Source organism: Pinus tabuliformis, chromosome 2_1 (assembly GCF_031772625.1).
Source record: "Pinus tabuliformis cultivar Carrire ecotype Pingquan chromosome 2_1, CPIR1, whole genome shotgun sequence".
NCBI classification, from domain to species: domain Eukaryota; kingdom Viridiplantae; phylum Streptophyta; class Pinopsida; order Pinales; family Pinaceae; genus Pinus; species Pinus tabuliformis.
In genome coordinates this window covers 544141090-544167713 of record NC_142299.1, presented here as the reverse complement: position 1 = coordinate 544167713, position 26624 = coordinate 544141090, and positions in this window count along the sequence as shown.

Sequence of the window (26624 nt, the reverse complement as noted above, 5' to 3'; positions counted from 1 at the left end):
ATTTGCATTCGCTACCATTTCGTTGCGATCTAATTCAATTTTGTTTTAATTATTTTAAGGGTATAAAAGTGATTTTTGGATTTCCTTTAAATTCGTTGTAATTGAAATTTTGGAAAGGATGTAAACATGAGCTTAGTCATCACTTCGACCATCCAAGAAGCAAGAGTATAATTTTGAGGCGACAATATAAGAGAAGGCGATGAAAGAGGAAAAGTATCATAAGTGAATTGAGCATTTAGGGGAATTGGGAGGATTCGATGCCAAAATGTTTCCACTGGTGTCTCTTATTCTTTAATTTTAAATTTAATGGTGATGAGGTCAAACTTTTTTCTAAAATTTAAAATGTATGAATCAATCTGTAAAATTTGAATTCTCATAATTTGCACAGAGTTGATAAACAAGGGCAACAAAAAAATATATTTATTAGAAATATAACTCTATGACTATTATTATTGCAGTACTAGTTATGTCATTTTGTATGCAGTAGAATAAATATAGAGAAAAGAAGGATACAGAGAATTCCCACAGTCACAAGATTGAAGATGAGATTAGCTGGGGGCTTCACCTTCCATGACAACCAAGAAACAAGGAAACTCGGAAAGAAGTAAAAGATCTTGACGTGTGACCAATAACTATTCTTTCTAAATAGTTTTCATTCTTTCACCAAACCATCATTGATCCTCTTGATGTTGCATTCAAATTTATTTGTTTGTTGTATCGCTTTATCTTCCTCATAAGCATTTTTATGTGAATATTTAATAATATTGCGTTGTTTTTAGTAGTCTTTGTATTGAGCAACTTGATTTCAATAGCGCCCTATTAAATTTTACAATATTTGGATTTAAAATGTGAACTATGGATAAGCTAAATAACATATCAAAATTATGTTTTTGTTCATTGCATGGGAATAATCACATAGTTTAAATGAGTAATTTATCATATTAACTAAGGACATATGTGTGTATATTTTGGAATAAGGTTTCTAGAATTTCATTTTGATTATCAATAATTATTAACAGTTTAATTTAATTAGAAATAATTATTAAGTGAATGCTAGAGGCTTAATCTCATTTGAATATTTTAAAATATTTTTAGTGATATCAATAAATCAAAAGTTTAGGTTTATTTTCAATGTATTTATTCCATTTTTTTGTTATTTTAATTAAATTAATTAATTAGAAAAAAAACATATGAACAAATGCCACATAGTTTATTAAGTATGTCCTATTCATAATCCATCACATTTTAACAATGCCTATTTATATATTAAGAATCTCCATAGTGAAGTGACACTGAATATGGATGAGAAGAATGGTGTGACATGGTTTTTTAAATGTATATATTTGAATTTCTTAAATAGAGGCCCAAGTTCTCCAACTCTCTACATTGTTCATCAATGATAAAATAAAAAATTCTTTTAAATATGTCGAATAATGTAAAGGGTAAAAGCAAGATGAAGAGGGTAATGGATTCCTTATCGAATTTTGGATCTTTCTAGCAATGTTAAGTCCATATATTACGATTTTCAATGTTAATAGATAAATGGAGAGAGGGAAAAGGCATAGAAAAATGAAAAAAAAACTATGCTTAGAGGAATCGTGAGAACAAAATATTGAAGAAAAAACATTCATAGAGAATTGCACCTCCTATATGAAGTGAAGAGGATGATTTCCTCAAAATTATTCATCTCAATGACCACCAACCAGACGACAAGTGTTTCTGGTACACTATGTCATATACATAGGGACAATCGATTACGTTGTCATGAGTGACAGAGGGAGAGATGAGTAAGGTTAGTAAAATGATCAGATTTGATAAAGTGGTCAGAGCTAACGAGCGAGAATGAACGAGGAGTTACTAAGGGCGGAATATGAGCATAGAGTTTGTGTTGTGATGCTATCACACAAAAATCACTTTAAATGATTAAATCTATTGTTAATGGGCTTACACTTTGTGTGTTAAATAAACAATATCAATTTAGGAGATAATTACATTAGCTCGTTAATAAAAGAATATCAATTTAGGAGATAATTAGCTTAGCTTATCCCTTGATCATCCTTTGAAGCACATCCTAAGAGCATAGAAGCTCATATTGTAACTTATATCCCGTAACGACCTTTTATATAAGGCATGTTTTGTGTTTTGCAATTTTATTTCTTACTCATGGTCTATTGAAACTTCATCTACGACCAAAAGACTTGATGTTCTTCCCATAGTAATTTCTAAGGCCTTGAGAGCAATCACGAGTATGCAATTATATGAACAATAATATTTCACTTAAGATATGAATATCCCTTTTAAAAATCGCATAAGATAACTCAAGACTCTACTAATGACTTATAAGTTTTAGAAACTTCAACTCAAGTTTAATTCCCAAATTTTCCTCCTTTTACCATAGTTAAAATCCCCAATCCTCAAAACTTATCTCTCTAATGAAAAACTCTTTAAAGATAACTCATACTATTATTACAGATTAAATATCTTATAAAAAATTATATAAAATTTAACTGGTCTATCCCTTTTATGAAAACACTCTTTAAAAAAACCCATAGAAATTAAATATCCTACTAAAAAAATATTATATAAATTTAAATATAAATTTAACTAAATATCGTACTAAAAAAATTATATATAAATTTAACTTTATTACCATAATTTATACGTTACATTTTGCTATTTCAAATATAAACAATTTTTTTTAATTAAAACGTGTAACATAAATTTCTTAAACACCTTTTCAAGGAAACTACTTGTATATCGGAATGTGCATACTTTATTTGTCGATGCGCATTTCTAGAGCATGATTACGCTGCTAAATAACATGTGTTTACTTTCCCATTGGTTTACTAAATAACATGTGTTTACTTTCCCATTGGTTGCACTTTATCGATCTATGTTAAACCATGTTTACCTAAAAAGCTTTATTCTGTGTACCATGGACCAGTTATTCTGATTGCGGTTATGCGAGACGTTAATAAAATCAATGTGACGCCCCGCGTAGACCTGTTATAAGCGTGATTTAAATTTATTAATTATTAAACGTACCTTCCTCATCATCATGCACAGGCTATGTGGTCGCCGCAGCCACTCTGGAAATTGCACGAACGCGTTGTCCATTCGGTTAACGATGTCAAATTAGCGCACCTCCGATCAAACACACCTTCCTCGTCCGTCTTCTCTATTGGATAAGGAGCGAAGGCCATTTGGAAACCGCGCACGCGTGAACGCTGTTTCCACACGGTATAGCGTGTTTAATATTCAACTCTGGCTATATATATACCAGACTAATTCCCTGCCATTCATTCATGTAATCTAATCTGCTCAGCAATTTGAGTATTGTATACCGGACTAATTCCCTAATTCCCTACCTATGCTTTAAAACAGTTTTCATTCTTTCGCTGAAAAAGTCATCCGTCATGTTGACACTGGCTTCAGCTTCATTCGTTCATTGTATCTCTTTATGATTCTAATAACCATTTTAACGTAAATACTTAATAGTATTGTGATGCTGTTATTGTTATTACTATTTGTATGGTGATTCTTAGTCCACCAACACCTCAATTCCAATTCCATACCTCCAAAATTCCGAAATCAATCAATTCCATACCTCCAAAATTGTCATACCTTAAAAGACTGATTTAACATACTAGTCAACCTAATTATACCATTAGGAATGAAAGATACTTCTTAATATCTTTCGACTGGGGAAAATAGTTTTTTTTTTTTTTCTAAATATATTTATACTTAAAAATAGATTGTGTTTTTTATAGATGAAAATTACATTCCATTACATTCAAAAAAATACTTTATAAAAATACATATTTTCCAAATTTGATTTTGCAAATGCTTATAAAATGTTTGGCTATTTATCAAATGCCTAGATGTTCATTCACATTCCCCACTTTTCCATGACAAGTGGCTTAGCCGTTAATAATGTTGACTACTGAAATTCCCTCTCATTCTCATTCTCCTCCACTCTTGCAATAAAAAAATCCAAAAAATCTTATACCCCATTTATGCCCCATTATCAAAGCCCTTAATTCACTCATCTATTTCAACTTCAATTCTTCCTTTAGATGTTTAGCTTCTTGGAGTAAGATTTGGGATTTGGGTAGAGAATATTAGGGTTTTTAGCCGAGGTAACTTTACCATTTATGGCGAGTGTTTGAGAATAGCTTCTGGTTGGGACTGAGAGTAGTGGAACTTTTGCTAAGTGGTGCAACTTTCGGTAAGATCCAGTGATACCAATGGAATGATTATGGTGACAACAATGAAATGATTGTGGTAAATCAACAATGAAATGATTCTGGTAAATTTTGGGATTTTGTAACAACAATGGAATGATTTTAGATTGTGCTATTGGTAAGGTTTTGTGTCATTCTTCATTAATTTTTTTTAACAATTACACTATTCTTGGTAAGGTTTTGTGTCATACTTAATTTTATTTTATTTTAACAATTGTGTCATTTTTTTAACTTAGGAAAGGATGTTTTTTAGAAATTGTCTCTCCATTCTAATCCATCACATGGATTTGTTTCATTTTAAATAATGTGTTAGCCTAAGAGCCTCACCTTTTAGAATAATTTGATTTTTGATGTTGCACATAAAATAAGTTGTCAAATATAATTGGCTTGCAAATCACCCACAATTGGAAATAGGGAATTACATCAACCTCCACATGACTAGAAGCAAGGAATTACATCAAATTGTTTGGATAAGACAATAAGTATAATGAATACTCCAATAAACTCACTAACCACTTATCATTTAATAAAAATAAATAAACCTTCACCACTCATCCAAGAAGCTTGCTTTTTGCCATCAATAGAGCTCAAGACTACAAATATCAAGATGCGTACAATGTAGCTAGCAATAAATGAAGAATTGGAGTGAGTGCCTTTATAATCATATTCCATAACTAATAACTTAGTTGATAATTGTATGTGGTTACTTGATTGACTATATTCTTGATAAGAAATAACTAATGTTGAAGCTTGCTTATGGATTTAACATGGGTTGTTGAATTAATCGACAATATTATTAATATGTAATAATTAATGTTGAATCTTACTTCTAGATTTAACAAGGGTTGTTGAATTTCACTATTGCAACTTCTTTTTCTTAAATTTAATTTCTTCATTTTTGTTTTTTCAAAAATCAATATATACTTAAATCTCCCAAAAAAAAAACTTATTAAAGAAACACAATTCATAGAGATTTAGATTTCAATACAAGTAAAATTTATAAACATATAATTTTTAATATGTTTGATAAATTTATATTTGAAAAAATAAATAATTATAATTTAAATATTAAATATATATATAAATTCCCTTGTTAAGAAATTTTATAAATTAATTATATTTTAAATAATATATATAATTTAAATATATTATAAAAACTTAAATGAGATATCTTTTAATATTAAAAATTCTAAGATTCATTAACATTTCTTTTGAATTATATGTAAGTGTTATTTTTTTGATAGCTAATTACATTATAAGCAGTTGTTTGTGCTACCATGCTTGAAATGTGCAAATAGAAGTACTTGAGTATCTCCCACGTTCTCAGCTTTATTCTTACTTTATTTCACCAATTTTCTTCCATCTTTTGTCTCTTTGACTCGTTTTTCCGTAGTTGTATTCAACCTTTTTTATTCCAACTTTTCCTTATCAAACGTATTCGATGGGCATCTTCCTCTACTAGGGTTAGTTCTTAGGCATGGCATGGATAAACGCAATAAAAATCACTAAATGTGGTTGTGATTAAACGTGGTTATTTTTAATATTTAGTTATGTTATTAATAATGTTAATAATGTTATTGATATTAATGATAATAATATTATTGTTTATGAGTTTTAGATAGATGGTGATTGGGTGCTATGTTAACGTATTCTTTGATGTGAAGTTAATAGTTTAATTCCAAGCTACAAAAAAATGTTAATAATATTATTAATAATAATATTTGTAACTCCTTGATTGGGATGCTATTTTCATTTATGATTTTTGTTAGGTCTTGCCAGACAACAATCACACCTGTAATCAATAAAGTGTCTAGGTTGCAGTCATGCACTGCACAATTCTCCAAGTGAGATATGTCTCAATTAATTTAGGTTTTGTGAAACATTCCCCTCGAAATCATCTTGACTCCTCGTGATAGGTCTTAAATTGGATCTCATGTTCCGATTAATATGTATACCTCAGTCCCTTTATTTCCTCCTCCATTCCATCTTCCAGGAGGTAGGTGTTGACAAAAGCAGCAAAAACATTATTTTCTCTTCCAAAAATATCATAAGCCAATGCTCTTAGTTCAATGACTCTCATATATGAAATATGGTTAGAGAAAGGGGTAGAGAGAGATGAGAAGGCTGAGGATGAGGGAATTCACCCCACTCTGCCTAGCACGATGAAAATGTAGAATTGTTTGACCTTGATATACTAGCCTACATATGCATCATGGTGGCTAAGTATAGGTGTTTAGGTGATGGTCATTGGTAAGTTCAAAAAAAATTAGTGCACCATCTTTGGACCTTGGAGGAAGTGAGGGAAAAGTAGAACAAAGGATGGCATAGTTGGGTATTCAATCAACAATACCCATCTCGTGCTATGCAATCTACCCAGGGCTATAGGCATTGATTTAGCTCATGTTCCTCTAACATTGGCGACCACTAACTCCATCAAAAGCTATGTTGATTTAATTCCTCACACCAACCTGGCTCCCCTCTTCTCCCTTCTCCTCTAGTGGCAAAAGTTAAAGGAAAAGGCATTGTTGTCCAATGATCATTTCCCAGCGAAAAACCTCAATAAAAGGAAGATAACTAGCTGAAGTCTCCCACAAGTGTAAACCACACCACTAAAGCAAAACCCTTTGAGGAAGAAACCATTTCCTATCGATGCTTTATCATCGAAGAAAATGGATAAAAGGGTACACCTAGAAATGTTGGAGTAGGCGAAGAAGACCACAGCAAAGCACAAAAGCACCACACAGTTCCAGAGGGAAGCAAACACATTGATGGGGTCTTCCAATATGCTTTATTTGACAAGTACTTCTTTGGATTATTATGTCATTTAAGTTTCTACTGTCACACTAGTAGGTATCCTTTTTGCACGGTCTTTTTTCAGTTTTATATGTCCTATCTACATTTTTTAATGGTCCATGATTTCCAACCATATATTTGCTCATACTAAAGGACCAACTAGTTTCCCTTTCATAGGAGATGATCCATCCCTATCTCCTTTCAATCCATAATTAGCACTTTGCATACTTCTCCTCATCTCAACTATACCTTTATAGTTCTTATCACAATGTACTCTATGTAAAATATTTTTGGTAATATAATGTTTCTTACTTGCCTACAAAAAAATAACAATATTGTCAAAAATATAATATTAATAAAAAACACTTTTAATAATTCCATTAATAATATTAGTGAATTTATCATGTTACATTAATAAATCAACTAATGTATTTGGATCCCTTTCTGCTAAGGAGCAGAGGAAAATGGCAGACTAGGGTTTCTAACAAACCCTTCCATGACACAACGGTAGAGAAAGCAGACTCTTTGAATCAAGCAGTACTACTGCCAGCACGGGTCTAGCTGAATTGATCGAAACAACCAGTGAACATTCATATGGGGGAGGCCACAGGGCCTCCCCCCATAGGTCGCAACACTAGAAATCAGCCTCATGGGGACGAAAATGAACATACCTCAACTGGGAGTGCAGAACAGCCATCGGTACGACCTGCGCAACAGCAGGAGAAGAACGAAACGACAGATCTGAAAAATGAAAAAGAGAACATCCCTGCAACACCTGATGAACCAAAGAAGGCAATGTCTTCCACCTGCGAGCCCATTGCAGTGGAACGCCCCAAGATTGATCTACCCAGTCATCGAATCAATGCACAAATATAATATATGAAAGACCATGCGTTGATAGGTAAATTCATAGGCTATTGGCCTAACGAATTTTCCCTGCAAGGATGGATAACCTCAAAGTGGAAGCCCAATGGACATGTTACACTACAGCTAGGTCCCAAAGGTTTTTTCACGGCCATCTTCAACTGCATTAATGACAGAAATCGCGTTCTAGATGGAGGACCATGTTTCTTCAATGTTGCGGGTCTGTATCTATGAGATTAGATAGAAAGATTCAATCTAGATAAGGAAGACTTTAGCTGGGCACCAGTCTGGATTTGCATGTGTTCCTTACCTCTGGAATACTGGGATGAAGAATCACTTAAAGCTATTGGCAACGGGCTAGGAGAATTCATAAAGATTGCAGAGGAAACAAATCTTCACAGATACACCTCATATGCTCGCATCTACGTTTATATGAAACTAGGAAAGGACTTACGGATTCGGTAAGTGTCCTTCATGATGACTTTGAATGGATTCAACCCATAGATTATGAACATGTGCCCTTTAGATGCAGGAAATGCCATGCCCATGGAGATTTATTCCGTCCTCTAAATACCTCTCCTAAATCTACAGACCATGTGGAAAAATCTAACTCTTAAGGGCTTACAAAAGTTGCTAATAGAAAGAAGCATAACAAAAAACCCCTAACCGCACCAAAAAATTTAATACCATCCTCCGTTGCACCATCCTCCAGCAATAGTTTTGACCTTTTGTCAAACCTAGATATGCCAAAATCAGATACTTTTAATACAGTCAAGACAACTCTTGTGCCATCCACCAAAACATTCATTGTACCTACTACTAATGTTGTTAGTCAACCAAGCTCGAAGACTAACTCAGACCCACAGCCAACAGCCTCTCAACCTACCTCCCTTCAAGATTACAACAAAGCTCTCTGGTCCACAAAAGGAATGGACATTGACAACTTGTTGACAGACCCACTCAAAAAAAACCATCATATGGATGAGAGCAGTCAACAAAGTCACATGGAAGAAGAACCTGAAAGCTTTGATCTAGGAGACCTAGACATCTTCAGTCTAGAACAAGCGTGCAAAAAGAAAGAGTTCGACAAAATACTGGATAGGAAGCTCGAAAATCTGGAAGTGGTACTCTCAAGGGTGCACCAGCACAGAACCCTGGGCATACAACAAGGAAGCAGTTGGGATGGGAAACACATCACCAAAGATGGGAAGAAAAGAGGAAGAAAGACAGATTTACAACACACCATCCTTATTGGGGAAATGCTAGTGGAGTTCGGTAGGTACTCCAAGCTGACTAAATACTATAGATCCTTACCTACTGGTCAACCATGAAGCATCTCATGGAATGTTTGAGGACTTAACAGTCAGGGGAAATACAAGATGATAAATAACATGATACAACATGAAAAACCACATATTCTCTTCATGCAGGAAACAAAATGTAATACTAGCACATTAGCTTCTATTTTATCCAAAGCCTGGTCGGGATGCCAAAGTGTCATGGTAGATGCAATTAGAGCTTCGGGAGGGCTTTATTGCCTGTAATACGCAACACATCTCCCTTAATGACGTTCATGCATCTCATCATCACATCCAAGTCACATTTCACATCATAGGAACTAATATACATGGTCATCTAACAAATGTATACTTCACTCAAGATTGTATGCAAAAGAATGCATTGCTCAAGTCATTGGAAACTCTCAACTCCACAAGAACTCATCCACTCTGGATCACAGGCAGTGACTTCAATATGATCACTCGGCTGGAGGAGAAAAAAGGAGGCAGAAGGAAGCTGGACAGTAAAAAAAGCAGTTTCAAAGAATACATTCAAAATAATTGCCTAATTAATTTACCATTTGATAATGGTCTTTTCACATGGAATAATAAAAGATTAGGCTCGCAACAAATCGCATCCAGGTTGGACAAATTCCTCATCTTAGATAACTCAGTACATCTGGGAGGTGATATCACCGCCTCAATACTCCCCATTACGGGCTCAGATCACTGGCCCATTTCGCTTCAATGGACGGGTCCTAGAAACTCAAACAAGAAACCATTCAGATTTGAAACTTTTTGGCTCACCCACCCTGATTTCAAAAATATAGTCAAATCAGCTTGAGAAAGTTTTATTCCCTCTAGCGGCTCAGCTATGTATAAATTCCAACAGAGGCTGAATCATATCAAAAGGAAAATCAAGCACTGGAATAATACCACATTCGGTAATATTTTTCAAGATCAAAAAATGCTCGAGCAAAGTATGATAGAGCTACAATAGAAAATCATTACAAGAGGCAAAACCGAGACTTTAGCAAGTCAAGAACAAACTCTTAGCATGCAAATATAAGAAATAAGGAAATAGGAGGAAATGTTATGGAAACAAAAATCAAGAATTAGATGGATAAAACAAGGGGAAGAAACACCAAATTCTTTCACCGCACAACTATCCAAAGAAGAATGAACAACACCATTACGCATCTTCAAAATCCACAAGGAGAACGGATGGAGAAACATGAAGACATTGAGCGAGAGCTCACTAATCACTTCAAAACAGTACATCAAGAGCTTCCTACAAGTAGACAGCCTGCTATAAACGAAATACTACAGCATATTCCAAGAATTATAATAGAAGAGCACAATCAGCTCTTGCTGCGACCAGTAACTATGATGGAAGTAGAATCTGCTTCAACTCAACTGAAAGATGGGAAAGCTCCTAGACCTAATGGCTTTAGCTCTAACTTCTACCATCACTTTTGGGATTTAATCAAAGAGGAAGTTTGGAAAGTGGTAGAAGAATCACGAGCTATGCATTGGCTACTTCCTTCTCTCAATGAAACATTTATAGCTCTCATCCCAAAAGAAGATCAACCAAGTACTACGGAGAAGTTCAGGCCCATTGCTCTGTGTAATGTCATATACAAAATCATTTCAAAAGTCATTTCCAATCGCCTCAAACCACTTCTCCCTCCTCATTTCTCTGAAACAATAGGGCTATGTTGAAGGACGTCAACTCTTGGATGGCATCATCTTGACTCATGAAATTATTCATTCCTTAAAGAGCAAAAAACAGGCAGGTATGCTTCTTAAAATTTATCTTTCTAAAGCCTTCGATAAACTAAATTGGACTTATATAAAAAAATTGCATAATGGTTTCAGCTTTAACCCGGTCTATCTCAGATGGATTATGAATCTCATATCATCCCCCTTCTTCTCTATCCTAGTTAATGGAATCCCCTCCAAACCCTACTTCCCATCCAGAGGAATTAGTCAAGGTGACACTTTATCTCCCTTCCTGTTTATTCTTATGGCATAAGGTTTGGGTCGCCTTATAAAGAATGCTATTCAATCTCACGACCTTAGAGGCATTTCTACCCATGGAACCTTTGCTATAACTCATCAACAATTTGTTCATGATAATATGTTGTTCAGTCATCCTTTTGTTAATGAAGCCCATGCTTTCAAAGCTCTGCTAAACACTTTTTCCATGGCCTCAGGAAGCATCATCAATACTACTAAATCACAAATCTTCTTTTTCCATAATCCTCCTGCTACCCAAAGAATAATTGCCAGGATCATAGGATTCTCACAAGCTAAACATCCATCTAAATACTTGGGTGCTCCACTGATAGACTCAGCCTTAAAGCATGCCTCCTGGAACCAACTCATTGAGAAAATCGAAAGCCGCTTATCGTCTTGGACCTACATAACTCTCAACATGGCAAGCAAGCTTATTCTGATAAAGGTCATTTTACAATCCATGCCTCTCTATCTCTTCTCAGTTCTTGCAGCACCCAAATAGTCACCCAAAAAGATCAAAGATTTTCAGCGTAACTTTTTATGGGGCTCCACAGGGAAAAACTATAAATGGGCGCTAGTAAAATTGGCCACCGTTTGCACTTCAAAAATGTAGGGGGGTCTATGATTGCGAGACCCGCAGCACAGTAATACATTGATGGGAGCAAGAATATGGTGGCAATGGGTTTCAAGGCAACAGAAGCCATGGGCCCAACTATGGACTGAAAAATATGTGAATAATTTTCAGCAGGAAGAGTTGATTAGAATCACCACTACAGACACAGGATCTCTAATTTGGAATGCAACAAAACAACATAAAGAGCTAATACAAAAGCACAACTTCTGGGAGATACGAGATGGTCGAACTGTGCGTTTTTGGGTGGATTCGTGGCAAAAAAGCCCAAAAATAGCAAAAATCCTCCCCCCTCCAAATCATTATGGAAATAACCTCAACCAAACTGACCATGTATCACATTACTGAACTCAAAGTAACAATCAAGTCTTTAGACAATGGAAACCAATTGAACAGATAATACATCATGAAATTGAAGACTTTTACTCAAAGTTACACAAGGAACTCACCAGTAGGAAAATCAGATGCACAACTGGAAAATATGTTCTGAGATGGGGTTACACTCCAAGGGGAACTTTCACAACAAAAGAAGCATATAAGCTAATGCTCAAAACACAGGAACCAGGATCCCGCTTGGACTCGTCTCTGGACTACATGAATATGGCCCAAAATCTCTACCTTCACTTGGTTTCTTTATCATCAGAGAATTCTCACTTGGGATAATTTAATTAAGAGAGAATTCCAGGGACCCTCATACTGTCCTAATTGTAAAAAACAAGGAGAAACTATCCAACATCTCATGGATTCCTGCCACATGGCTAATCAATTATGGGAAAAACTCACATTTAGATGTCAGCGACCTTGCAGAATCTTGGGGGATATCAAAGGTACCATTCGCAATTGGACCCCTGCTCCATATAAAAGCATACTCTTAAATGCACTATGGACAACTCTCCCGGGCTTCCTTTTCTAGACAATTTGGAATGAAAGAAACAAAAGAATTTTCAAAAATCAAAGCACTACATTGGAGATCATCTAGACCAATTTATGTCAAAACATTCAAGAAACCCTCGCTCTCCAACTGTGGAATGTTGAGGACTTTCCCACTCAGCCACAAAACAGAGAATATGGGACAACTGGAAATTAAGGATCCCAGAGGTTCAAATTGATCCCAAGAAAGCAAGCATTATCAACAAGCAGCCATCACATTGGAACCCCCCTCCAACCAATGTGATCAAAATAAATTTTGATGGGGCCACAAAAGGAAATCCAGGCAAAGCAGGACATGGTGGAATATTCAGAGATCAAGAAGGCCAACCTATGCTAGTATACTTTGGTTCAATTGGATGGGACATGAATAATTCTACAGAAATGGAAGGATTGTGGCAAGGTATGAATCTAACGCACCAATATAATTTTCACCCTATTATAATAGAAGGGGATTCCAAAATTCTGATAAACATGGTTACCCAAATACAAATGGGAACCACAGCTTCAAGAGTCGCTACCAGTTGGACACTAGCGGCTCGAATCGAACTAATAGAGCAATGGATGGAAAATAGATGAGCCACCACTTTCATTCACGTCAAAAGAGAAAAAAACAAGGTGGGTGATCTTTTGGAAAACATGGGAGTTGAACAAGATCAGGTACAAAAATATGGAACAATCAATATTTTAAATGACCAAACTCAATTACAAGCCTACACAGACCTGGTGCACAAGGAAGCACAACTCTCGGATGTGGGTGCTTAGCAAGGATAGTAAGGTGGTGGTCGAAATGGAAGGCAAGTGGCCATTCCACATGGCCCTCCATAATCTGGCACATCAGTCTAAAAATTGCATTAACACTAGCCATAAATGGCATTTAAGTTGGTGCCATCTTCAACCAGCCTGCAACTACCCACCTCGGCTTCACGCAAAGATGACCTCTGGTGATAATCATACCACCGCACCTGTCTCTTATCCTCTGCCTCTACAATGTCTATGCCCTCAGGCACCTCCAACACCTAGCACTCGCACTACTATGGGAAGGCGATGCAACATCCTTTGCTGCATTGATTTAGGCTCGGGAACTCACTTCACTCATAGCATGGCATGCCATTTTGTTTTCCACTTGGCCTCTGCAGCTAATCCCTCAATTGAGCTGCCCACTTATCCTTCTGAGCCTTCTTAACACTTTGAGCCTAATCTCGACATAAATTATCATACACTTGGAGTCAACATGCCGAGAACTCGACATCGAATGCATAGTCGTAGGGGCGGAAGTAGAGGAAGATTGAATTGTCCCCATCATTCTCCAACCTCTGAAACCACATCCTCTTCAGCTCAGCAGAATATTGGCTACTACACAAACACTCGTAGTGGTAGAGGCCACTCACGACCTCACCACCTCAATCCTACCCCCCTACTTCACCTCCTTGTGGAACTCCTTCCAATCCACAGCCGCCTCTCAATTCCTCTGAATTCATCTTTTATTCCTCGATGAACAGGCCCATCATTACTGCCACCATCTCCATAACCTTTCACGATAAGGAGTAAGCAATTGAGGGTGGACACCATTCCAAAACACCAACCAAAGTTGCGGAGAGCTCCCATTCTATCACCTCTAGCGAGGAGGAGCAGGCCATTGAAGGTGCTGGCCACACCAAAGAAGAACTAGCCATGGTCCAAAAGATCACTCACAGTGCAGGGACGTAGCAAACTGGGAAGGAGACGGACCCAGACCAACATGACGACAAAGACATGGATCCTTACCACTATTTTATCAAGGAGGAACAACCGACGCAATAGGTAGACAACACGGAGGCTTCAAAGCAGGCAAGTGTCAACATGGAGGCTTATTGATGCTTCATTGTTGAGGAACACCCGTCGTCTCCACCACGTACCTGATCGGCCACACAACCTGCCATGTGTCTGCTATTCTCACATTTTGAGAATTTTGGTTTCTGGTTTCTTTTACGGGGCTTTTGGAAAAATGCTGGTATTTGGTTACTTAGCTGTTTTTTTGTTCTCCTTGAAAAATTGATAAAAAACTATGCATAATTGTTGGTTTCCCCTGTGTGGGCAGCAAGATAATTTTGGCAATCTTATTTTGATTCGGACTGGTTTCCCATTATGGGTAGTCTAGACTATGTTTTTTTTGTTTTTTCCCAACACTCAGGCATGGGCAAGCACAAGCTAAAGCCTCAGTGTACTATATTTTTCAGTAATAGAATTAGCATAACTTAGAATATATATATATATATATATATATATATATATATATATATATATATATATATATATATATATATATATATATATATATATATATATATATATATATATATATATATTATTATTAAAAAATTTAACAATATTAACAACATTAATAATATTATATACAAACTCGGATGCAGGTGACACGTTCAGGTATTAATGTTTTCACTAAAGAATGGCAGCGAAAGGACACGCCACTTCTCTGATGGCGCCCCTCCCCATATCATCCTGAAGCGCCTTCATTACTATCCGCAGGCTGCTTTCAATATAGGTCCAGATCGACAAAAAGCTATTCATTCTTGGGTTATAGAGATACCTCGTTTCAATCCCTCACCATCTCCCTTGCTCTGCAGCATCTGTCTACCTCAGTCCTTTTCACCCAGCCTTCGCACTGCAACTGATCATCGTTGTTGGATTGTTTGCTGTTCAGATTTTGATAATGGATTTCATCATTCACATTCAGCTCTATGCTTTCTAATCTATGTCCAAAACATCCCTGTTTCGCCTCACATTTCCACTGCTAGTGCTCCCGCTGTCATAGTCCCTCTGGTCTCTGTGCCCTTTGAGCGCCAAGTCAGTGACATCAATATGGTAAGGCACCGTATGCGAAGTCGTAGGGGAGGAACCAGGGGAGGAAGTTCTTGTCCTCCGGTTGAGCGCTTCACCTCCTCTCCTTCCCTTGAATTGCAACATCCTCCATCTCATGGGGAGGGTAGATATCCTAATACCAGGTGTGGGTGAGGTCGAGCTCGTTCTTTCAGTGTTCCTCATGACGACTTTACTGTCCATTCTGACAATTCTCCTCCGCCCCTTCAACTCGCTCCTCACTCTGCACATTTCAGGTTCTGTAGCTCCTTGAAGAAGCACGTCATTACCGCTTCTATCTCCATGTTCCTCTCTAAAGAAAATACTCAATCAGTCTCTCAGGTTAACAACTCCAACTTGTCGCAGGAGGGTGCACCCAGATGTAACAATTGCAGGGATACTGGTAAGAAGGTGATGGATGACAGTCTCTCACCCTCACTTGGACCGAACCTTGGTGGCATTCAGCATGGTGAAGGGGGCAGCTCTGCTGCCACATGCCCATCTGGTCATTCGAGTCATGATGGTTCAGTTATGTAGGTTGCTTCTAGCGACAAGGGAGAGACTCACGGCGGTGGTGGAGAGCCACACGGCAGAGCTTCCACAGACGTGGCAGATGAGTGGGCTTGCATAATCATCGAGGAACCCATCCCGGATGACTTCATCTAAGATGATGTGACTTACAGGTAGTAGGATGTGGTAGACAGAGCTTCGACAGAGACTGCCTGAGGTTAGAACTTGGCCAACTATGGCTGCCTTAGTGTCTTCTATCTGGTTTTTTTGTCTTTGATAGTTTTTGCATGAATGCTAGTATCCTATCTGGACTAAATGTTAGGGTATCATTTTACTGTCTTTTTTGTGGGGTTTGGACTCAAAATTGCTACCATTTTTGGAGGTTATGCTCTCGTTGGACTGGTTTCCCCAATGTTGGGGCAGTCCAGATTTTGTTGATACTACGATAAACTTGGTCGAGGCTCTGTCCTCTTTGTATTTTTCTGTACATATTAATAGACTACTTTTACTTAGAAAAAATTAATAATATTATATACAAATATTAGTAAACTTAATAACTCACTTATTGAGCCGAGAGTCTCATTCTACAACGAGTGTGAAGGCGATGTGTGACTATGTCGACGTGTGTTCCTTTTAAAATGAAAATAAAATATTCTCTAAATAGAAAATCAATGTCAAGTATAATAAAAGGGAAAAAAATATATGTTATGTGTGTTTAATTAGTTGTCCATATGAATGAATATAATTTCATGTGAACTAATTAGAATTAAAAAAAATGTGTGAGTAAGATGCTTAAGCCTTACACTTTTTAAAATATTTTAACACGTGATTTTAAAAAAGCTATTTGAAGATCTACATTAACTAATTTTGTTGACATCAATTTTATATATCTCTAACTAGAAAAAAGTCTTAAAGAAATTATTTGATTGTTGTATATAACAAAATATCCAATGTGGTTTACGAATAAAACATTTTAATATGAATTAAAAATATATTAATAACCAAAAAAACCATTTTAATGTGCCCTAATAAAATCACTCAATTCACATGTTATGTTCAAAATATTTTATATATTGTTTTAAAAAATAATGAATATCATATAAAGTTATTGAAAAATATAAGTTTTTTTTGGTTAAAACATTTGAAGTGGTCTATGCGTTTTAATGTTTAACACTTTTTTAGGTATATGTTTTTTTGTCAAAATCTAACAAAGATTTTTTGGAATGACAAGTTTAAGTAATGTAATCTCTATAGCATTCAAAAATAAAATTTAAACAATGAAAAATTACACATTATTTTTTGCACTCTAAACTGAGTTTGCACCTAAACAAATTTGATCCCTCGAAGCTCATGTTAGATCCCTACTTAAGATGGATCTATGCTGGTTTTATTATAATAAAGTTTTATTAATGTTAAGAATAACATTAGAATTATTATTAGTATTAATGTTATTAATAACATTTAATAATGACGTTACTATTACCAATAATACAATTATTATTAGCATTAACAATATTAATTTATTAACAATGATACATTAATTAAAACATAAATACACTATTGATATGATTAGTGTAATAATATTATTATATGTAACCAATCATGTTATTATTACATATAATAATTCATTTTACTTTAATGTAATAATGTTTTTATACTATTATATTGTTGTTGTTAATGTTATTTAATATATTAGTGGTATTATTAATATTACTATTATTAATTACATTTAGGTCATAGTGTTAACATTAATAATAATAATGTGGATGATGATATTGTTATCAATACATATAACAAATGAGGAAGGAAATTAATACTAACAAACCATCATCATTATCACTAATATTAATAATAAGATTAAGAATGTTCTATTATTTATATTAATTTATTAATTATAACACACGCATGTACACTTAATATTTTTAATATAATAATATTTATGTAAGGATAATATTGTTATTACTAATGTTAATATCAGTAACAATAATAATGTTAGTATAAATAAACTTAAAAGTGTTATATTTCCTTTATACCCAATAAATTTATTTGTAATTTTCCAAGGGTAAAAATCTAGAAATATAAACAATAAATGTTCTACAAACTTAAATCACAAATGTGCTGAGTTTTCTAACATGCACAACAAAAGATGAATTAGAAGACAAACACGTCAATACATAAAAACACAAGATATACCTAGGACACCCCAACTCCAGCAAAACTGCAACATTTTGTGTATTCTATTATTCTAATATCCACCAAAGGATTTTCATCTAAGAATTACAAGGGAAAAATTCCTAGTTTACCACAAGTAAAATACACGTCCACACCTTAGCTAAATCAATTCCCTTCATGGCTATTAAATCTAAAAAATTCATGCACAAACCAACAATTTGATCCACACATGCAAGCACGCTTTGTCTCTCGTACATGTATGCACGTGTGAATGGACCATTGCACTTTGCTATAGATGCTCGAATCTCACTCGATTTATTCTTCTCAAGTGTTGAGGTCTAAAATCTACCAAAACCCTCACTCTTCCTTTGCTTCTCTTTCACACCTACTTTTGCTCAACTGAATTGCCACCAACTCCCATGCACCTATGCCGCAACTCCCTAATCTCACTTCCTAAGTCACTCCCTCCTTTCCTAGTAAATGTTGTGGTTGTATCGAACTTAAAATCTCTACAAAGGTTGCTATGTGGTCCTTCTTGTACCCTTTCTTGCTCTTAGTGAATTTAGTTGTGGAATGCCCAAACTAGTGGCATGAGAAATACTTGATCTTGGTGTGATATTTGTTCTTATTCTCTCCCTTGGAACCCAACTCCCCACCAACATTACTCTTTTTATCCTTATACATGGTCCCTTTCCAGCCTAAAGTTAAAATTTCTTGATCTTCCTTCCCTTTAACATGAGATGAAACTTGATTTTATCTATGAATCTCCCCTTCGAAATAGTCAACCCACAAATTCTTCCAATCTAGAAAGTTTTCTCAAGCACATACCTCAAATGTGAAGGCTTGCCATGATTTGGTGAAACCCAAAACAACAAAATTTGCTAGCTCCCTTTCTTGAACTATCTCACCCCCATTAGACAACTTTTCCCTTACTTTGGGAAACTTGGTAAGGCAAGAAACCACTGAATCTGACTTAGACATTTTAATTCTCTAGAGCTTGTCATTCAGTACCAGCTTTCTGGCCTCACTTGAACCTTTATAAAGAATAATTATTGTAGATCACATTTATATGGATTTCTTCTTCCCAATTAGGTGAGGAATAATGTGGTATTTGACTCCTTCGAGGATAGTCCTTTTTTCCTCAGCATCCATTTTATTATTCTGAGCCAACTACTGAGGATCTATTGGTGTGGTTGGGATATTATGAAAAAAATGTCAAGCCCCTTATTCCTGCAGCACCACTTCTATCCTTTAATTCCATAAATGAAAGTTAGATGCATCCTTAAATTGGTCTTCAAATATGAAACCCTCATATGCCATACTACCAAATTACATTGTTAAATACAAATCACACTAGTAGATTCAATGCACACTACTCAAAACCCTAACAACTAAATCGATATGATAACTTGCTTCCTCCGAATCGCATAATTTTCTCTTGAAGATAAAATATGTTCCTGTACCTCAATAAGGAACTAAGACCCCATAACATGTTAGATTTCCTTAAAACTTGGTGGACTGATTTGTAATTTTCTAGAGGAAAAAACCAAGAGATATAAACTACTGATATTATGGAAACTTAAATCACAAACACTCTGAGTTTTCTAACATTCATAATGGAAGATAAATCATAAGGTAAACGTGACAACACGTAACACAAGATATACCCACGAAAAACAAACTCTCAGGAGAACCTGCAACGTTGTGTGTATTTTATTATTCTTGTGCAATAAATTTTTTTCTTTCGATAATTACAAGGGAAAAATTTCCAGTATGTCACAAGTGAAATACTCATCCACTCTCCAGCTAAATCAATTCCCTTACTATGCACTAGATCTGTGAAATTCCTGCACAAACCAACAATTCGACCAACCTTAGTCGTTTCTCTGGAAAGAAATCAAAGCATAATTTTCAACCATATTCAATCATAGGTATTATATTCAACATTCCAAAGTCAACAAGGGAATAGACGTTAATATAGTCATTAAAGTTTATAGATATAACCTAAATAATGATTTGTGATTATGTGATTATAGATAATTGAAAACAATTTTAGACCTCCAAAAGTGTTTTTCCATCCATCGCATTGGGAATGATTCACATTTGTAATGACAATTTATTGGAATTTCAAAATAAGGTGTAATTAGACTCGTATTTTACAAATTGTCATTTTATCATTTAATGTGTATTGAAAATCAATGTACCATAAAACTTTTAGCTTTTATTGCGTGTTAATATTTTTTATTAATTTTATTTAAATTTTGGTAAATAATTATATGAAAATGTAATTTTAAATTATTGAAACTGTATAATTTTAATTAATGGGCTTACACATTGTTAGTTAAATAAAGAATATCAATTTAGAAGATAATTACATTAGCTCGTTAATAAAATAATATCAATTTAAGCCCCAAGAGTTAGCTCAATCGGTCAAATCAAGTGCCTCGCCAATGGGAGGTCACAGGGTCGAATCCCGAAAGCTCTTGGGGTTAGGTCAGTAAATAGGCCGAGGGGTGTTGATGCCCTTCGGGTGGCGTCCACTCAGTGTTTAAAAACCCTGGACGTAGCGACTACCCACTGACCCAGGTATCCGTGAACCAGTAAGTGAAAAAAAATAATAATATCAATTTAGAAGATAATTAGCATAGCTTATCCTTTTATCATCCTTTGAAGCACATCCTAAGTGCATAGAAGCCCATATTCGAACTCATATCCCACAACGACCATAGAAACTCATATTGGAACTCATATCTCACAACGACCTTTTATATAAGGCATGTTTTGTGTTTTGCAATTTTATTTCTCACTCATGGTCTATTGAAACTTCATGTAAGAACCAAAAACTTTATGTTCTTCCCATAGTAATTTATAAGGCCTTGAGAGCAATCACTACTATCCAATTATATGAGCAATAATATTTCACTTAAAATATGAATATCCCTTTTAAAAATCCCATGAGATAACTCAAGACTCTACTAATGACTTATAAGTCTTAGAAACTTTAGCGCAAATTTAATTCCCAAATTTTCCTCTTTTTACCATAGTTAAAATCCCTAATCCCCAAAACTTATCCCTCTTATAAAAAAAACTCTTTAAAAAAAACTCATATCAATATTAGAGATTAAATATCTTACTTAAAAAATTATATAAAATTTAACTTGTCTGTCCCTTTTATGAAAAAACTCCTTAAAAAACCCATATTATTATTAGAAATTAAATATCTTACTAAAAAAATTATACATAAATTTAACTAAATATCCTACTAAAATATTATATATAAATTTAACTTTACTACCATAATTTATTACTATTTCAAATATAAACGAATTTTTTTAATTAAAAGTGTAACCTAAATTTCTTAAACACCTTTTGAAGGAGGTAATAAACTACTTGTATATTGGAATGTGCATACTTTATTTGTCCATGCGCATTTCTAAAGCATGATTACGCTGCTAAATAATATGTGTTTACTTTCCCATGGGTTTAATCACTATGTTGCACTTTATCGATCTATGTTAGACCATGTTTACCTAAAAAGCTTTATTTCTGTGTACCGTGGACCAGTTATTCTGATTCTGATTCAGTTAACTCGCGGTTATGCATGACGTTAGTAAAATCAATGTGACGCCCCGCGTAGGCCTGTCATAATCATTACTTCACAATGTCACATTACTCCATCCAATTAAACGTACCTTCCTCGTCATCATCATTCACTTTCTGATAAGCACAGGCTATGTGGTCGCCGCAGCCACTCTGGAAACTGCACGAACGCGTTGTCCATTCGGTTAACGATGTCAAATTAGCGCACCACCGATCAAACACACCTTCCTCGTCGGTCTTCTCTATTGGATCAGGAGAGACCATGCAGACCCACCGGCTATTTGGAAACCGCGCACGCGTGAACGCTGTTTCCACACGGTTCAACTCTGGCTATATATTCCCTACCATTCCTTCATTTAATCTAATCTGCTCAGCAATTTGAGTATTGTAAGCGGGTAAAAGTCATTGTCTGCATTTCCTTAAATTGCATCGGGATCTAATTATTCAAATCTGCTTTGATTATTGTAAGCGTATATAAGTGGTTTTCGAATTTCCTTTCAAACCGTTGTAAATGAAATCAATTTCGGAAAGGATGTCGGAGAATAAACACCATCACAAGAACCAGAACGTCGACTAGGAGGCGACGCCGTACGAGAAAGCGGTGAAGGAGGAGAAGCACCATAAGCGAATGGAGCATTTAGGTGAACTGGGAGCAGTCGCTGCTGAATGTTTGTTTGCACTGGTACTCTATATATATATTGCACTGGTACTATCTATATCTATATCTATATCTATATCTATTATTCTGTAATTTTTAATATAGATATTATTCTGTAATTTTTAGTAAATTTATAAACTAAATCAAGTTTATAGGATTACTAATTCTCTCATTGGGTATGCAGTACGAGAAACGTAAAGCAAAGAAGGATCCAGAGAATGCGCACAGGCACGAGATTGAGCAGGAGATTGCAGCAACGGCTGCAGTGGGAGTTTGGGGCTATGCCTTCCACGAGCATCACAAAAAGAAGGCAGCCAAAAAGGAAGTAAAGGATCACCCTTTGTAGCCACCTGCGTCCCGTACCTATGCTTTAAAACAGTTTTCATTCTTTCGCTGAAAAGGTCATCCGTCATGTTGACTCTAGCTTCAGCTTCATTCGTTCATTGTATCTCTTTATGATCCTAATAAGCATTTTAACGTAAATCATTAATAGTATTGTGATGCTGTTATTGTTATCATTAATAGTATTGTGATGCTGTTATTGTTATTACTATTTGTATGGTGATTCTTAGTACACCAACACCTCAATTCCAATTCCATACCTCCAAAATTTCGAAATCAATCAATTCCATACCTCCAAAATTGTCGTAGCTTAAAAGAGTGATTTAACATACTAGTCAACCTAATTATACCGTTGGGAATGAAAGATACCTCTTAATATCTTTCGATTTTGGAAAAGTAGTTTTTTTGGTTGTGTATCTAAATGCATTCGTGTCTTTTTATACATATATTGATGAAAATTAGATTGTATTACATTCAAAAAAAAAAATACTTTATAAAAGTACATATTTTCAAAACTTGATTTTGTAAATCTTGTTATAAAATGCTTGGCCATTTATCAAATGCCTAGATGTTCATTCACATTCCCCACTTCCCCATGACAAGTGGCTTAGCGGCTAGGAATGTGGACTACTTAAATGCCCTCTCATTCTCATTCTCCTCTACTTTTGGAATAAAAAACTCCGAAAAATCTGATACCCCATTTATGCCCCATCATCAAAGCTCTTAATTCACTAATCTATTTCAACTTCAATTCTTCCTTTAGATGTTTGGCTTCTTGGAGTAAGATTTGGGTAGAGAATATTAGGGTTTTTAGCCTTTGTGACTTTAGCATTTATGGTGAGGGTTTGAGAAGAGCTTTGGCTTGGGACTGAGAGTGGTGGAACTTTCAATAAGATCCAATGATACCAATGGAATTATTATGGTAACAACAATGAAATGATTCTCGTAAATTTTGGGATTTTGCAACAACAATTGAATGATTTCAGATTGTGCTATTGGTAAGGATTTGTGTCATTTTTCAATTTTTTTTTTTTAATTATGCTATTCTTGATAAGGTTTTGCGTCATTCTTAATTTTTTTTTTGAACAATTGTGCCATTTTTTTAACTTAGGAAAGGATGATTTTCTAGAAATTGTCTCTCCATTCTAATCCATCCCATGGATTTGTTTCATTTTAAATAATGTGTTAGCCTAAGAGCCTCAACTTTTAGAATAATTTGATTTTTGATGTTGCACATAAGATAAGTTGTGAAATATAATTGGCTTGCAAATCACCCACAATTGGAAATAGGGAATTACATAAACTTGGACATGACTAGAAGAAAGGAATTAAATCAACTTATTTGGATAAGACAATAAGTATAATTAGTACTCCAATAAACTCACTAATCACTTATCACTTAATAAAAAAAATTAAACCTTCACCACTCATCCAAGAAGCGTGTTTTTTTCCATCACTAGAGCTCAAGACTACAAATATCAAGATGCTTACAATGTAGCTAGCAATAAAGGAAGAATTGGAGCCCTTGCCTTTGTAATCATATTCCATAACTAATAACTTAGTTGATAATCGTGTGTGGTTACTTGATTGACTGTATTCTTGATAAGAAATAACTAATGTTGAAGCTTGCCTATGGATTTCACATGGGTTTGTTGAATTGATTGACAATATCCTTGATATGTAATAATTAATGTTGAAGCTTACTTCTACACTTAACAAGGGTTATTAAATTTCACTATTACAACTTCCTTTTTCTTAAATTTAATTTCTTCATTTTGTCCTTTCAAAAATTAATACACACTTAAATCTCGGAAAAAAACCTTACTAAAAAACATAGTTCATAGAAATTTAGATTTCAATACAAATAAGTACCATTTATAAACATATAAATTTTAATATGTTTGATAAATTTATATTCGAAAAAATAAATAATTATAATTTAAATATATATATAAATTTTCATGTTGGGAAATTTTATTTTAAATAATATATATAATTTAAATATATTATAAAAAATTAAATGATATATCTTTTAATATTAAAAATTCTAAAATTCCGTAACATTTCCTTTGAAGGTTAAGTGTTATGTTTACGCCGTTGTTTGTGCTACCATGCTTGTTTGTGCTACCATGCTTGAAATGTCCAAATAGAAGTACTTGAGTAACTCGCACGTTCTAAGCTTTATTTTTACTTTATTTCAACCATTCTCTTCCATCTTTTGTCTCTTTGACTCTTCTGTGTTTTTCCATAGTTGTATTCAACCTTTTTATTCCAACTTTGCCTTATCAAACGTATTCGATTCTCATATCCCTCTACTAGGGTTAGTGGTCAGCCATGGGCATTCTCATATCCCTCTACTAGGGTTAGTGGTCAGGCATGGGCATGAATAAACACAATAAAAATCACTAAATGTGGTTCTTTGATGGCTTCATGGGGTTTTATTGTTGAAGAAATCCGGAGAAATGGTACCATTAGGGTTGTCCTTGCATAAAGGTTTTAAGTGGTTAAATGTGGTTATTTGGTGCCTTCCTCATGCTGTTTGTTGTTGAAGAAGTGAAAATGACTAGGAGGGTTTTCTTGCATCAAGGTTTAGGTTTTTAGCCGGTTTTAAGTGAAATATTGAGATTTTATTTGATGTATTATTTATTTTAGGTTTAAAATAACTATTAGTATTAAAATAAAGTCAATATTACATTATTGTTGTATTATTAATTTTTATTTTAATATTATAGAATTATTTTTAATATTTAGTTCTATTATTAATAATATTAATAATGTTATTGATATTAATGTTAATAATATTATTGTTTATGGGTTTTGAATAGATGGTGATTGGGTGCTATGTTAAGGCACTCTTTGATGTGAAGTTAAGAGTTTAATTCCCTCCCTTGATTAGGATGATATATCGAACATGATGAAGATGTAGTCCTTCCAAGGTTAAAAAAAAATGTTAATAATATTATTAACAATAATATTTGTAACTCCTTGATTGGGATGCTATTTTGATTTATGATTATTTGTTAGGTCTTGACGGACAACAATCAAGCCTGTAATCAATAAACTGTCGTGGTTGCAATCATGCACCGCACAATTCCTCCAAGTGAGATATGTCGCAATTAATCTAGGTTCTGTGAAACATTCCCCTCGAAATCATCTTGATTCCTCATGATAGGTCTTGATCCGATGTTCCAGTTAATGTGTATGTCTCAGTCCCTTTATTTCCTCCTCCATTCCATCTTCCACGAGGTAGGTGTTGACAAAAGCAGCAAAAACATTGTTTTCTCTTCCAAAAATATCATAAGCCAATGCTCTTGGTTCAATGACTCTCATATATGAAATATGGTTAGAGAAAGGGGTAGAGAGAGACGCGAAGGCCGAGGATGACCCCGATATACTAGCCTACATATGCATCATGGTGGCTTTGATGGAGGCTGAGTGTAGGTGTTTAGGTGATGGTCATTGGGAAGTTCGAAATTTTTTAGTGCACCATCTTTGGACCTTGGAGGGCATGAGGGAAAATTAGAATGAAGGATGACATAGGTGGGTATTCAATTCAACAATACCCATCTGGCACTATCCAATCTAGCCAGGGCCATAGGCATTGATTTACCTCATGTTCCTCTAACTTTGGCAACCACTAACTCCATCGAAAGCTCTGTTAATTTAATTCCACACACCAACCTGGCTCCCCTCCTCTCCCTTCTCCTCTAGTGGCAAAAGTGAAAGGAAAA